The sequence below is a fragment of the Tenrec ecaudatus genome, chromosome X, assembly GCF_050624435.1.
Source record: "Tenrec ecaudatus isolate mTenEca1 chromosome X, mTenEca1.hap1, whole genome shotgun sequence".
Classification (NCBI taxonomy): Eukaryota; Metazoa; Chordata; class Mammalia; order Afrosoricida; family Tenrecidae; genus Tenrec; species Tenrec ecaudatus.
This window is the reverse complement of record NC_134548.1, coordinates 116800773-116815847: the sequence shown is the minus strand read 5'-3', so window position 1 is coordinate 116815847 and position 15075 is coordinate 116800773. Positions and strand designations below refer to the sequence as shown.

At 39.0% G+C, this 15075-nt stretch overlaps 1 non-coding gene across 1 annotated transcript; it reads right to left on the bottom strand.

Moving 5' to 3' along the window:
* Positions 1-7736: 7736 nt before the first annotated feature.
* On the bottom strand, positions 7737-7846 carry LOC142435227 (U6 spliceosomal RNA). Its single transcript, XR_012781330.1, has one exon. It is a non-coding gene; the product is annotated as a U6 spliceosomal RNA (small nuclear RNA).
* Between the last annotated feature and the right edge of the window lie 7229 nt (positions 7847-15075).

The window sequence follows — 15075 nt, the reverse complement described above, 5'->3', positions numbered from 1 at the left end:
TGAAGTTGGCATTGTTGTGTCTGTTTTGTGTGATGGAGGAGGACTTTGTGGACTGGTGTTGGACATAAGGGTTAATGGGTTAATGTTGAACTTGTGGGTTTGGGCAGCACTGGGTTGGTTTGTTTTCTTGATGCTCACTTAACCTTTATCTAAAACTCTCTTATACATGAGTTTCTGTGGATTTGTTCCTCTAAAGTACCCAGACTAACACAGGCAGCAACAATGGACTCAAACCTGAGAACAACCATGAGGATGGTGCAGGACCAGGCAGTGTTTCTTTCTGTTGTCCATAGGGTTATTGTGAGTAGAACGGACTCAATGGCACCTAACAAGGACATGTTTGGCAGATTTCATTGGAGCTTCCAGACTGAGAAAAGACTATGAAAAGATTCCAAACCAAACTCAAAGCCATCAAGTCCAGCCTGGCCCATAGCGAACTGCTGTGGGTTTCTGAGACTATAACTGCTTCTTTTTTAACTGCCAAGCATGCAGGTCACCGCCCAGTAACCACCACACCACCAAGACTCATGAACAGAAGCAGGATCTTGTCTGATACAGTGCCAAAAGATGAGCCCCTCAGGTTGGATGGCTCTTAGAGTACAACTGGGGAAGAGCTGTTTCATCACAATAGGGATGACCATAGTGACATGAATGCACAAAGAGTTGGCGTCTTCAGTGGCTGAAAAAGCATGGCTCAGAATGAGAAGACTCAGCAGCAAATATCCATTAACAATCAGAATGGAATCAAGTAAAATGGGAAATTATGGACAAATATATGGAACACATAAAGATATTTATTAGTGAGTTAACATGGACTGTAATTGGCCATTTTGAATCATAAATATGGTTTCCTGTGCCAGGAATGACAAATTCAAGAGAAATGGTATCATAGTAATCCTTTTTTTTTTAAACCCAACATTTCAAGATCTACCAGCAAGTATAATGTTATCTGTGCAGGTTATTAAAATATGCCTACAGGGGTATGTCCAGTTAATCCAACTATAACTCAAATTTGTGCACCAACCACAAAAACCAGTGATGAGGAAACAGAAGAATTCTACAAACTTCTTTAGTCAAAAACGAATCAATGATACAATCAAGATGTAGTTAGACTATTACTCCAGTAGACTAATGAACTCACCATACACATGTTTCCACAACCCTGAAACTAGGTAGGACCCGGAAATCACTACCAACAGCCCTGAATCAGATCACATTAGAAAATCCTGGAGAGGGTATAAAATGTGGAGGGTCAATGATAACTAGAAAGACCTTAATAACATAGACTGGCATAGTGATCACAACCGTGGTCACAACCGTGAAAGCTTTGGGAGAAAATCCCTCAAGTGGGCAATGGTTGGTACCCTTGTACCTAGGGTCCAGTATCAGTTGGAACCAACCGGATGACACACCTCATCACAACACTAAAATGGCCAGGGTTATTATTTAACTTTTTATGGACTTTACTATTAATGTATCTCCTTTAACACAATATTGGTTCAAACTTTTGCCTACTTTTTATTGGGTCATTTTCATATTGATTTTGGCAATGCTTTAGCCTGGAATTTAACCCTTGGTCAGACAGATGTTGTGTAAATATGTACTCCTACTCTATGACTTCCATTTCATCTTCCTTGGAGTCTTTCACATAATATATGTAAATTTTGAGAAAGTTTACTTATCATATTTTTAGGATCATGGATTTGATGTCACATATATGCCTTTTTTCTGATTCAGGATCCAAATATTTTATCCTGGGTTTTCTTCAAGGAATTTTATTGTTTGGGATTTTACATGAGGTCTTTGTTTTTAATTAACTATTTTACACACTGTGATACATAGACCAAAGTTTATTTATGGTATAGATTGGTGGGACCCCCAAAAATATAGTCCTTAGACTCGCATCAGGTGTGGAACTAAACTCATTGCCATGTTCCCGAAGGAACGAGGATTAAGAAAGAAGGATAAATGTAAACTGGAAACACTGGGAACAAAGGGAAAGAGGAATTGTACATTGAGGGAATTGAAATGGATGTGTTAAAACAAAATGTATATAAATGGCCAAACATTAAAATGATGATTTATTTGCTCTGTAAACTCTCGTTTAAATCATAATAAAATGATTTTTTCTAAATCATTTTATTGGGGGCTCATACAATGTTTATCACAGTTCATATATCCATCCATGCATCAAGCACATTTGTACATTAGTTGCCATCATCATTTTCAAAACATTTGCTTTCTACTTGAGCCCTTGGTATTAGCTCCTCATTTTTCTCCTCCCTCCCCTAACCTTCCTCCCTTATGAACCCTTGATAATTTATAAATTATTATTATTTTGTCATATCTTATACTGTTCGACATTTCCCTTCATCCACTTTTCTATTGTCTGTCCCCCAGGGAGGAGGTTATATGTAGATCCCATCACCTTCGCTCCACCATCCTGGTGTCGTCACTCTCACTACTGGTCCTGAGGGGTTCATCTGTCTTGAATTCCCTGTTTCCAGTTAATATCTCTACTAGTGTAATCCTCTGGTGTAGCCAGATATGTAAGGTAGAATTTGGATCATGATAGTGGTGGGGAAGAAGCATTTAAGAAATAGAGGAAAGTTGTATGTTTCATTGTTGCTGCACTGCACCCTGACTGGCTAGTCTCTTCCACACAACCCTTCTGTAATGGGATGTCCATTTGCCCACAGGTGGACATTGGGTCCCCAATATACACTCCCCTCATTCACAATGATATGATTTTTCCTGATACCTGATTCCTTTGACACCTCATGATCACACAGACTGGAGTGCTTCTTCCATGTGGGCTTTGTTGCTTCTGAGCTAGATGGCCGCTTGTTTACCTTCAATCCTTGAAGACCCCAGATTCTATATCCTTGGATAGCCAGGCACCATCAGCTTTCTTCGCCACGTTTGCTTATTAACCCACTTGTCTTAAGCGATCGATCATATTGGGAAGGTGAGCACACAATGATATGATTTTTTTCTTCTTTGATGCCTGAAACCTGATCCCTTCGACACCTGGCGATCACACAGGCTGGTGTGCTTCTTCCATGTGCGCTTGGCTACTTCTCAGCTAGAAAGGCTGATTGTTTACCTTCAAACCTTTAAAAGCCCAGACGCTATATCTTTTGATAGCTGGGCACCATCAGCTTTCTTCACCACATTTTCTTATGCACCCATTTGTCTTCTTTAAAGTTCATTTACTTATTTTTTATTGTCATATTTAGTATGGTTTGAATCAAGTCGTTCCAGCAACATTTCCTGAAATGAAAACAACTTATCAATTTAATTGCCTTTAAACTTTTGTGAAAAATCAATTATGTAAATCTACCTCTGCATGTTCTTAATACTCAATTGGTCTTTATATCCAGCCTTCCATAAAGACCACATATTGTTATCTTTTGATCTTTTTCTGTGTTAAAATGTCTTTCAGGGTTCCAGTTTGCATTTATATGTCATCTCTTCAAAGCTTCATTCTTTCACCCTTCCCTTTTTTTTTTGCTTTTTTCAAAATAAATCTATTGGTAATGAATACATATATCATATCATTCCATAGATCAATCACAGGTAATATTGTATAATTGCTAATAAAGTCAGTTTCAATTCATTGTCTTCCTTCTTGAACTCCTTGATATCAGCCACCTTTTATGTCTTCCCCCACCAGAACCCCCAGGAACCCTTATTCTACTGTTTGTATCTGTAGGTTCATCAGTGCTGGGTTTTATATACTGGAAAACATGTAACAAAATTCAGAAGGGCTACACCAATGACAAAACACATTAGGGATATACCCCAATATGGAAAGAAATGCACCAAAAATGTTGAAAACAATATCAAGCCCAATCTTAAGAAGTTCTAGTCAAGTATTTATTTTATTTTTATAAATCATTTTATTGGGGCCCCTTACAGCTCTTATAACAATCCATATATACATTGATTCAATCACATTTGTACATATGTTGCCATCATCATTTTCAAAACATTTTATTTCTACTTGAGCCCTTGATATCAGCTCTTCATTTTCCCCCATTCCCCCACCCCCTCCCTCATGAAGCCTTGATAATTTATTTTTTTTAATATCCCTGTGTCTTACACTGACAATAGTCTCCCTTCATCCACTTTTTTGTTGTCTGTCCCCCTAGGAAGGGATTATAATTCGATCATTTTGATAGGATCCCCCTTTCCCCCCCCACCTTACCCTTACCATCCTGGTATCCCTATTTTCATTATTGATCCAGAGAGGTTTATCTGTCCTGGATTTCCTATGTTTGAACTCTTATCTGTACCAGTATACATGCTCTGGTCTAGCCGAATTTGAAAGGATGAATTGAGGTCATGATAGTATGGGGGGGGGGGGAGTAGGGCAGAGGAAGTAGCATTAAAAAAGTAGAAGATGCCTTATCCCTTAGGCACCTCGTGATTGCACTGGCTGGTGTGCTTCTTCCATGTGGGCTTTTTTGCTTCTGAGCTAGATGGCCGCTTATTCACCTTCAAGCCTTTAAGACCCCAGACACTATCTCTTTTGATAGCCGGGCACCATCAGCTTTCTTCACCACATTTGCTTATGCACCCATTTGTCTTCAGCGATCCTATCATGGAGGTGTGCAGCCAATGATATGATTTTTTTGTTCTTTGATGCCTGATAACTGATCCCTTCGGGACCACTCGATCACACAGGCTGGTGTGTTCTTCCATGTGGACTTTGTTGCTTCTGAGCTAGATGGGCCCTTGTTTATCTTCAAGCCTTTAAGACCCCAGTCACTATCTCTTTTGATAGCTGGGCACCATCAGCTTTCTTCACCACATTTACTTGTTCACCCACTTTGGCTTCAGCAGTTGTGTCGGGAGAGTGATCATCATAGAGTTCCAATTTAATAAAAGAAAGTATTCATGCATTAAAGGAGTGTTTGAGTAGAGGCCCAAGGTCCTTCCGCCATCTTAATACTTAACCTATAAATATAGACACATCGATCTATATTCCCCATCCTCCTATATATATTTGCATGTACATGTCTTTGTCTAGACCTCCATAAATGCCCTTTGACTCCTAGCTCTTTCCTCCATCTCCCTTGACTTTCCCCCGGAACTACTACCATGCTCCGTCACGTGTGTGTGTGTGTGTGTGTGTGTGTGTATACCATATTGAATGAAGGGGGAAGTGCAGAGTGGAGACCCAAGGCCCACTGGAGATCCCCTCATAGAGGGGTTTAGGAGAAGAGATGGGTCAGTCAGGGTGCGAGGTAGAACCGATGAAGAACACAGCTTTCCCCCAGATCCTGGATGCTTCCTCCCCCCAGTTACCATGATCCGAATTCTACCTTGAAGGGCTGGATAGGGCAGAGGTTGTACACTGGTGCATATGGGGGCTGGTGGCGCAGGGAATCCAAGGTGGATGATACCTTCAGGACCAAGGATGTGAGGGGCGATGCTGGGAAAGTGGAGGGTGACTGGGTTGGAAAGGGGGAACTGATTACAAGGATCCACATGTGACCTCCTCCCTGGGAGATGGACGGCAGAGAAGGGGGGGAAGGGAGACTCCAGATAGGGCAAGATATGACAAAATAACAATGTATAAGTCACCAAGGGCACATGAGGGAGGGGGAAGCGGGGTGGGAGGGGGAAAAAAGAGGACCTGATGCTAAGGGCTTAAGTGGAGAGCAAATGCTTTGAGAATGATTGGGGCAGGGAATGTGCAGATGTGCTTTATACAATTGATGTATATATATGTATGGATTGTGATAAGAGTTGTATGAGCCCCTAATAAAATGTTTTAAAAAAAACGAAAAAAAAAAGAAGAGAGTTTTATGTTTCATCGGTGCCTACTCTACCCTGACTGGCTCAACTTTTCCTTGTGACCTTTGTGTCACTAAAGGAACTAGAGGAAAGTTGTATGTTTCATCGTTGCACCCTGACTGGCTCGTCTCCTCCTGGCAACCCTTCTGTAAGGGGATGTCCAATTGTCTACAAATGGGCTTTGGGTCTCCACTATGCTCTCCTCATTCACATTGATGTTATTTTTGGTTCTGGGTCTTGGATGCCTGATACCTGATCCTGTCAATACCGCATGATCACACAGGCCGGTGTTTGGTTTTGTTTTTATAGGAAAAATCTCTACTGGTATATGTCTGATATTTTATCTCAGGATTCAACTTAGGGTATGGCATTTTGGTAGCACAAAGCAGCATTTTCATCACATCATATCAAGGGTACATACTGTGAACATGAGGTATTGATATTGATACTGACCTTTATAACCTGACTGATATATAATAATATTTTTTATCTCCCTTACAATACTGTATTCTATGGAAAAAGTCTTCAGGAGAGGAGAGGTAGAATGGAAGGTGTACACAGTTTATTTGGAATTATTTTGCATGACTCTTCTGGATCAATTTTTAAATCCTTATGAATTTATTTTAAAATAAGATTGCCAATGCCTACAAAAATATTTGTTGATATTTTAATTGTGATTATGTTTAACATGTAGATCAAATAGGGAATGGTTGTTATCTTGAAAACACTGAGTCTTCTTATTCATGGACAAAACAGATTCTCCATGTATGTAAGTACTCATTGACTTCAATCCTCAGTGTTTTCTGGTTTTCAACATACAGGTGCTGCATGTTTTCATAAGTTTATACCTACACATTTCATGATTTTGGTTCTATTGTAAATTGTTTTAAGCTGAGTTCCGTAAAGAAGTAAAACCTGTCATGTATATGTATTTGTATCAAGAATATGTGTCGCAGAGTTGTGGAAGTGGACAAGTCCAAGACCTGACAGGTTCCAAGTTTGTGAGTTAGGTGCTAGACTGGAAGTTTCTCCTGATATTCATAACTGTTGTGGCTGATGATCAGCAGAAAGAACACAGGTTTGTGGCTGTACAGGGGGATGCGTCAAAGGTCAGAAGGCCAATGGCAGGTCACAAGTGACTCCCAGGATCAATAAGCAACATGGAAGGCTGCTGGTTCAAGTCCAAGGAACCATCCAATAAGTCAGATACAGTACCTAAACCCAGAATAAATCAAACCATTTTCCCAAAGCATCCACTTATAGTGGAAACAGGACACAAGCAGGAGGGAATGAATTGAACCAAGGCTGTAGTCTGATAACAGTGTAACTTTCCACCCTACTCTAATCTCATTATGGGACTTCCCAGAAATCCTTCTGTTATTGAATTCTAGTTTAATTCCAATGTTATCATGTAGCAATGCTTTGAATCACATTAAACTGGAAACACAGGGAATCCAGAACAGATGAACCCCTAAGGACCAGTGGTGAGAGTGGTGATACCAGGAAGGTGGAGGGAAGGTGAAGGAAAAAAGGGGAAACAATTACAAGAATCTACCTATAACCTCCTCCCTGAGGAATGGACAGTGGGTGAAGGGAGACATTGGACAGTATAAGATATGACAAAATAATAATTTATAAATTATCAAGGGTTCATGGGGGAGGGGGAACAGGGAAGGAGGGGAAAATGAGGAACTGATACCAAGGGCTCAAGTAGAAAGCAAATGTTTTGAGAATGATGATGGCAACATATGTACAAATGTGCTTGACATACTGGATGTATTTATAGATTATGATAAGAGTTGTACGATCCCCAATAAAATGACTTTTTAAATTATTGAAATTTGCTTTATAGCACATAGTATGATCTATTATGATAAACATTTCATGTACACTTGGAAACATTGTGTATACAGTTCATTAATAGTGTAATTCAAGTTTTACACATTCTAATTGATTTTCTGCATGTCATCTTTGCGCAGGGGCCATGCTAATCTTCTCTGTATTGTTCCAATTTTAGTATATGTGCTGCCGAAGTGAGCACTCTAATTGATTTTCTATGTACTGATTCCCCAATTGTTGATCAAAGGATATTGAAATTTGTTAATTTAATTATGAATTCATCTTATTCTCCTTGTAGGTCTATTTGTTGTTGCTTCATGTATTTAAAGCTCTGTGAATGGTATAAATATTTTAAATTATTATGTTATTTTGATATATTGGCCCTTTTATCATTATAAAATGTCTAACATCAAAGACCTAGACTATTTTATGCCTGGTAATTTTTGTCTTCCTATATAGAATTTAAGGTGGTCTTGGAAGATATAAAGCATATCTTCATTTCTCGGTATCTCTCAAGTCCATGGTATGTATTATTTCATTGAAATCCATTCAACTGAGGTTTAGCTCATCTCTTTCTTGAATTACCCTTATAATCATCACTATCATCATGTGGGTGCCTGTATATGTGCCTGTGTGCATGTATATTCAAATGTTGGTTATTAACAGAATTTGAGTTCATTTGTCAATGTTAACATTCAGTTGTGCTTTCTGATCACAGGCACACCTTAGTTTTCAGTTTTCTGCCACACATCCTTGGTTCGCGAGTTTAAGATGGGATTTTAAGATATTAGTTGCCATGCTTGCATCATGTCATCTGTTTCTTTGTGAACTTGGCAGCTCTTTCCTGGAGAATCTGTGCATAACCCATTGTGACCAAAACAAAAGTCTGGATAGAGCAGAGGTTGTACACTGGTGCAGATAGGAGCTGGAGGCACAGGGAATCCAGGGTGGATGATACCTTCAGGACCAGGAGTATGAGGGGCGATACTGAGAAGGTAGAGGGTGAGTGGGTTGGAAAGAGGGAACTGATTACAAGGATCTAATGTGACCTCCTCCATGGGGGACGGACAACAGAAAAGGGGGTGAAGGGAGACGCCGGATAGGGCAAGATATGACAAAATAATAATTTATAAATTATCAAGGGCTCATGAGGGAGGGGTAGCGGGGAGGGAGGGGAAAAAGAGGACTTGATGCAAAGGGCTTAAGTGGAGAGCAAATGCTTTGAAAATGATTAGGGCAAAGAATGTACAGATGTGCTTTATACAATTGATGTATGTATATGTATGGATTGTGATAAGAGTTGTATGAGGCCCTAATAAAATGTTTTTAAAAATTGAGAGAAAAAAAGCTCTAGAGCTTTGTGACTTAAGAATAAGCTTTCAGCATTAGCAAAATATAAAGATGACACAACTCTAGCACGATACCTCTAGGATAAGGAATCGGGCTTTGGCCAGTATCTGAAGAAGCTAGCAGCTTTCTGGAAGGGTGGGGAAAAATTTGTCAGGAGTAGTTCTTAGAAATTATAGTGTACTAAATAAGGGAAAGAAAGCGTGGAACTGTGAAAGGATTTCACAGAAGCAAACGTCTTGAATTTGTTTTGAGTAACTTAGCATGCAGTATGAACAGTATTTTAAGGCTTTTGAAATCACACTTTGCCCTGTTCAACTCAGAACTCATTCTTACGCTTCTGAAGCAGTGATGTGGAAACAACTGAGCTTCTTGTGTTCATATAGATGTGGCTGGAGAAAATGCACCACCACCACCCGCCTTATATCAATTACCCTCTGAATAGCCAAATAAATGCTAACAGTTTTGCTTTTGTTGACTCTAAGTTGGCTTCAGTAAACAGACAACAGCCCAAATAGCTGCCTCTCATTTACAAGAAGCATAAAATTCAGCCACCATGAGGCATGTACATTTACAAGGAGGCAAATAAACAGTCATGTCAGTTGAATTGCCAAGAGATACTGCACAGGCTGGTTCATCAACAGATTCACTGAACTGACCCTCTGGAGAATGAAAGTACAGGCTTGGAAATCATGTGCCCAAAGCACCAACTGGCTGTGTGACCTTGTGTAGCTCACCAACACTCTGCATTTTAGGATTCCAATCTGTGAATAAGGACCTTAAGTTATACAATTTCTGGGGTAGCATTGTAGCATCTGTGCACCTGAAGAATATTTCTTCCATGGTAGCTCTGTCTACTCCTGTATTCTGAGAAATCGCTTTACTTACTTCGCAAATCAATTCCTTGTTTGTTAGTTTGTTTTCCCATGAATCTTCTTTTTGCTGACTTGTTTAATCTCTTCCGAGGAGTGAATCAGAGAAATGTGTATAACTGTTCCTTACTTCAGAAGTTAGAGTCAGTCAGTCCAAGGGTCTGAAGCATGTCTTTTTTTTTTCTCTTTTTTCTCCTTTTTCAAAGTTTCGTTGTTGAGAACTTTATTTTGTGACTGATATATACAGACCAGGAGACTCTGTATAAATATCTAGATTTACAATTTCTCAGAAAGAATCAGAATATTGGGAAGCAGTGTGCCCTCCTTTCTGCAGCTCATATGGTAGTGGGAAAAGTACTTAAGGAACACAATCTCCCATTCACCACAGCCCTCACTTCTCTTATGTGGGAAGGGTAGTCACGCTGCTTCAGCTTGGAAAGGCAGGTCTTTAAAAACATTTTTTTAACCTAGCCTGTAATTTTCATGATAATTCATTCTGGGATCAAATAATAGCATAAGAATTCAGAAACCAGAGGAAGGCAACATGTACAACAACACTTTGAAAACTTCAACCAGTCAATAAAAACACCTTTCTTAATTTTTGATTTAGTTCTCTGGCCAAAGCAATGATGTAGTACTGCTCTAATAGAAGTACTACCGGTGGCTGGCTTTAAAGAGCAGAAATTAATTTTCTCAAGGTTTCAGATGCCAAGTTCTAATCCAGTAACCAGGTCTAAAGCTCACTGCTATAGAGTCAATTAGTGACTCATTGCAACTCTACTGAGGCTGCTTCTGTCTTTGTGGTGGCTCAAAGGGAATGTCTGCTTGTCTTCAGCTTCTTTCCAGGGTTCCTTGACGATCTTCAGGTAATGTGGCATCTGCCTTCCCCAATACGTGCTTCCTTGCTTCTGTGCCTTATCTTCCCCCTGTATATCTCAAAAGCAATTGTCTTAAAGACACGTGTGACACTGCTATGACCTCAATAACATAACAAGGAATACTTTATTGTGGGATTATTTCCGAATGTATTAGAGTTGGAAGTTACCACCTGTATTTTGAGGAGACACAATGCCATCCATAGTATGCACGAATCAGGAGAAAGTGGCATCCAGCCTGGGCAGATCCCATGTCCTTTCCCCAACACACAGGTGTCTGAAAGGCAAGGCACCCTGGGGAATCAAATGGCAAGCTTTATATGAATTATTTTCCCTATGTCAATGCAGGAATTATATGATAACCTCCCATGATAACAGAAGTATTCCTGAGATGTTATTTGGTCTGGAATGAGAATGAGTACATTTAAAGTGAACGAAATGGGTCTATTACCCTTTCAGACCTTGCTTTCTTCTTCTATGATCAAATTATGGATATTTGCAAGTCTTTCAACGTGAAGAACTCAGCGCCTTTGGGTAACAGATGGTGATGGTGCATTTTCAATGTTCGTTGATTAGGTGTTCTGGCTAGTTTGATATTGCATCCGAATAGTACAGGAAAGGGCCAGGAGAAGTCATCTAGTTAACCTGCTGCATCCATGCAGGGCTCTTACTGCTGTGATCATTCAGAGAGGGGCAAAGGTGTTGTCACCAACATCTCCACAACCCCCTTGAACGCCTAGGGTTATTTACTCGATTGCAGTGTCATTTGGGAAACATTTATTAAGCTTCCTCCTTGTACCAGGAGTGCTTTACCTGTTTGAGAGAAAGTGATGACACACTGTTCCTTTTCCCTAGAGCTTATAGTCTAGTGGGGGAAAAAATCACATGATGATCCATATAGATTATATTTGTGGAAAACCCCTGCAGGAGAGCAGAGTGGTGCTTAAAGTAGGAAGATTTAATTTGCATCAAGAGGTATGGCATGATCTGACATCTGGATTGTGAATAGAAGTTAATTAGGCAGTTGACATTCAGGATATTGAGGGAATACCTCAAGCAGTAGGGGTAGCATATTCAATGTTTCTATGGCAGGAAGCGGCATGTTGGTATAAGAACATAAAGCCATTGTGATTTAAGCACAAAAATCAAGAACTGAGTTGTAAGGGATGTAAAAGGTGGGGTCGGTAGTAGTCAGACCACACACAAGACATTATATAGAGTATGTGTTTATCTTAATAAAAATGCTACTCACTGAAGAGTTTTCAATGTTGGTAGTGTTGCCAGATAAAATGCCATCAGATCAGATTTGAATATCAAATAAGCACTACATTACTTTAGCATATCCCAAAGATCACATGGGGCATATGAATAAACCCCAAACCACAGTCACTGCTATCAAGTCATTTCTTACTCATATTGATCCGATAGGGCAGAGTAGAAGTGCTCCTGTGGGTTTTCCATAGTAGAACAGCCCATCTTTCTCCCACAAAAGCGGTTGATGTTTTCAAACTGCCAATCTTGTGATTCGCAGTCCAAAGTGTACCAATTATGCCTCCCGAACCCCATGGGGCATATAAATACTAAGACTGTATTGTGAGAGGCAAACCAAATTTGAAATCTTGTCTTTTCTATTTGCTAATTCCTGTCTTGGAAGTAATTTGTTTAATTGTAGGTGTGTTTGTGTGGGATGAAAGTAGAGAATAGATCTTTGCAAGTAGAGAATAGATCTTTGTGCATGCACGGCTATGGACTGGAACGCTTTTCAGAAGACAGTTGAGGCAATCCATGTTACAGATAACTAGTTGCTTGAGGTAGGATTGTAGCAATGGAGGAGAGAAAGGGAAAAAATAAAATCAATGGGTCTTAGTGAAAGATGTGTATTGAGAATGAAGGCAGCATACAGGATAATATGTAGTGACAAATTTTTCTTATTTCTTACTGTTTTAGGGCAGGGTGACTAGAGAAACAAATCCAGTGACACTTATATATGTGTAAGGAAGAGTTTTATATTGAGGGGTACTTTTTCATCAAGAAAACATCCACGTCCAGTCCAACTCAAGTCCATAAATCCAGTACTAGTCCATCAGTCCCTCTTCAGACTCATGTGCAGGAAGATCACAGGTCAGTGGGTGCAAAGTTGTATGAATAAAATGGAAGTGGTGACATCACAGAGCTCTGGCAGCAATCAGGGTCAGCCCTCAGGATGGTAAAGGCCGAGAGAGAAGGGGAGGTTCCTGGTACCTTCCTTATAAGAAGCCTAAGTCCACAAGGAGGCACCAGCTGGCTGTGACCTGATTGACAGATTGATATCTGCCCCTACACTTTCATATATCTTCAAGTTGACATGAAATTTTATAACTACCACATTGACTTTGTCTATTTGTAGGACAACCCCTATAATTTACTATCCAGATTAGTGCATTTTTTAAGAATAAACAATTCAAAATAAACTGACAGCAATAAGGTTGGTTACAACTCATAGCAATACCCTAGGACAGAGCAGAACTGCCCCTGTGAGTTTCAGAGGCTATAACACTTTTTGGGAGTAGAAAGCTTCATCTTTCTCCCAAGAAGTAGCTGGTGGTTCTGAATTGCTGACTTTGAAAGTAGCAGGTCAAATGTAACACTCTATACCACCAATGCTCCATATACGGTACCTATAAGCTGGAATCTGCTCAATGGTAGTAAGAAATCAAGTTGTGTGGTCATCCCTCTTTTCTGATCAGTACCACCAAGGCATATCAATATTGTTAATCTTTCTGAGAGTCTCGGAAACTCACAGGGGCAGTTCTACCCTGTCTTGTAATATCGATTTGAATAAGGACTAACTCAATGGTAGTGAGTTCGGTTTTTAAGTATGTAGATCTAACTTACATATATAAGATATAGAACCTCTGGTTGCATAAGGATTATGCTGTGATCCGCAAAGTTGGCAGTTTGAAACCAGCAGAGCTCTGAAGTAGTAAGACAGGGCTTTCTATTCCCTCAAATAGTCTCAGAAGTTCATAGGGTCTTCTAGGCTCACTATGATTCAGTATTGACTCCATGAGAGTGAGTTTTGATTTCATATGTAACATATAGTTCAAATATGAATTATTGGACAATTGAAGGATCCTAGGACACTTAAAAATCATAGAAGATGATTCCCAATTATTATATTCTCTACTTTATTGTTAAAATACTCATTAAAGAAGATTTAAATGACTTGTTTATATCTTTAGAGGGATGTTAAAGGGATTTGAAGTATGATAGCCACAAATTGCCCTCTCCGGGGTTTTGCTATAGTCCTAGCAAATACTTTCATAGTTCTCAAGAGAGAATCCAGGGTCTGTTTTGTTCATAATTGCTCAGAAACATAGTTTGTTTTATCTTTAATTTGTGTAGTGCTTTTATCATTTTAGTATATTCTCATATTTATTATCTTCTTCTGTACTTCTATCCAAGTTAGTAGTATTAAAGTTGTCACCAGTTTATGAAAACGAAACTGAGTCCAGAAAACTTCAATGAGTTGCCAGGACATGATCTCTATAATGTGCTGTCCTATAACCAAGATTTTCTGATGACTGGTCTGTGTTCGTTCTACTGTAAATATTCTTTTCAACATATTTTTGTGAGAGATGACAAATATTTTTATTATCTCACTTTCAATAATAAGTAAAAAAACTTAAAAATTTTGTATATGTAAATATATATATATATATATATATATATATATATATATATATATATATATATATATATATATATATATATATATATATAGTATCATTCCAGAGTTCAATCACATCAAGCATAATTGTACAATTGCTACTACAATCAGTTTCCAATATTCTTTTTTCTACATGGACCCCTTGACAAGTTTAGAGGTAACAAAAAAGGAAGACCTAATATGCAAATATGATCAGTAAAGATGATTAGTTAATACTAATGAAATGAAACTAACAGGGGACACATGGAAAGGCAAATATTTAACCTTAAAAAATACTTTCCTCAAGTAAATGATGAGAGAAAACTAGTTTTCCTTATTAACAGTTCAGTCACAGAAAATTCTGGATTTCTTTATTTGGTTGCACACAAGTTTGATCCAAGCCAACAATGTTATATGCCTACAAAAAAAACCTTCTAAGGCTTCAATACTGATGTGTAGATTAATGGGGTGGGGTATGCGCTTCAACTCTTGAAAGTCAGTGACCGAAACTGTGAGCCTCTGTCTCCTACTGGTCTAGCATAACATAACGAAACCCATCTCCCAAAAGAGCCTAGTAATTTTTGTTCCCATTTAACATCAATCGGTACCCTAAAGTTCTCCTGTAGCAATATGAAGCCACTCCAGACCA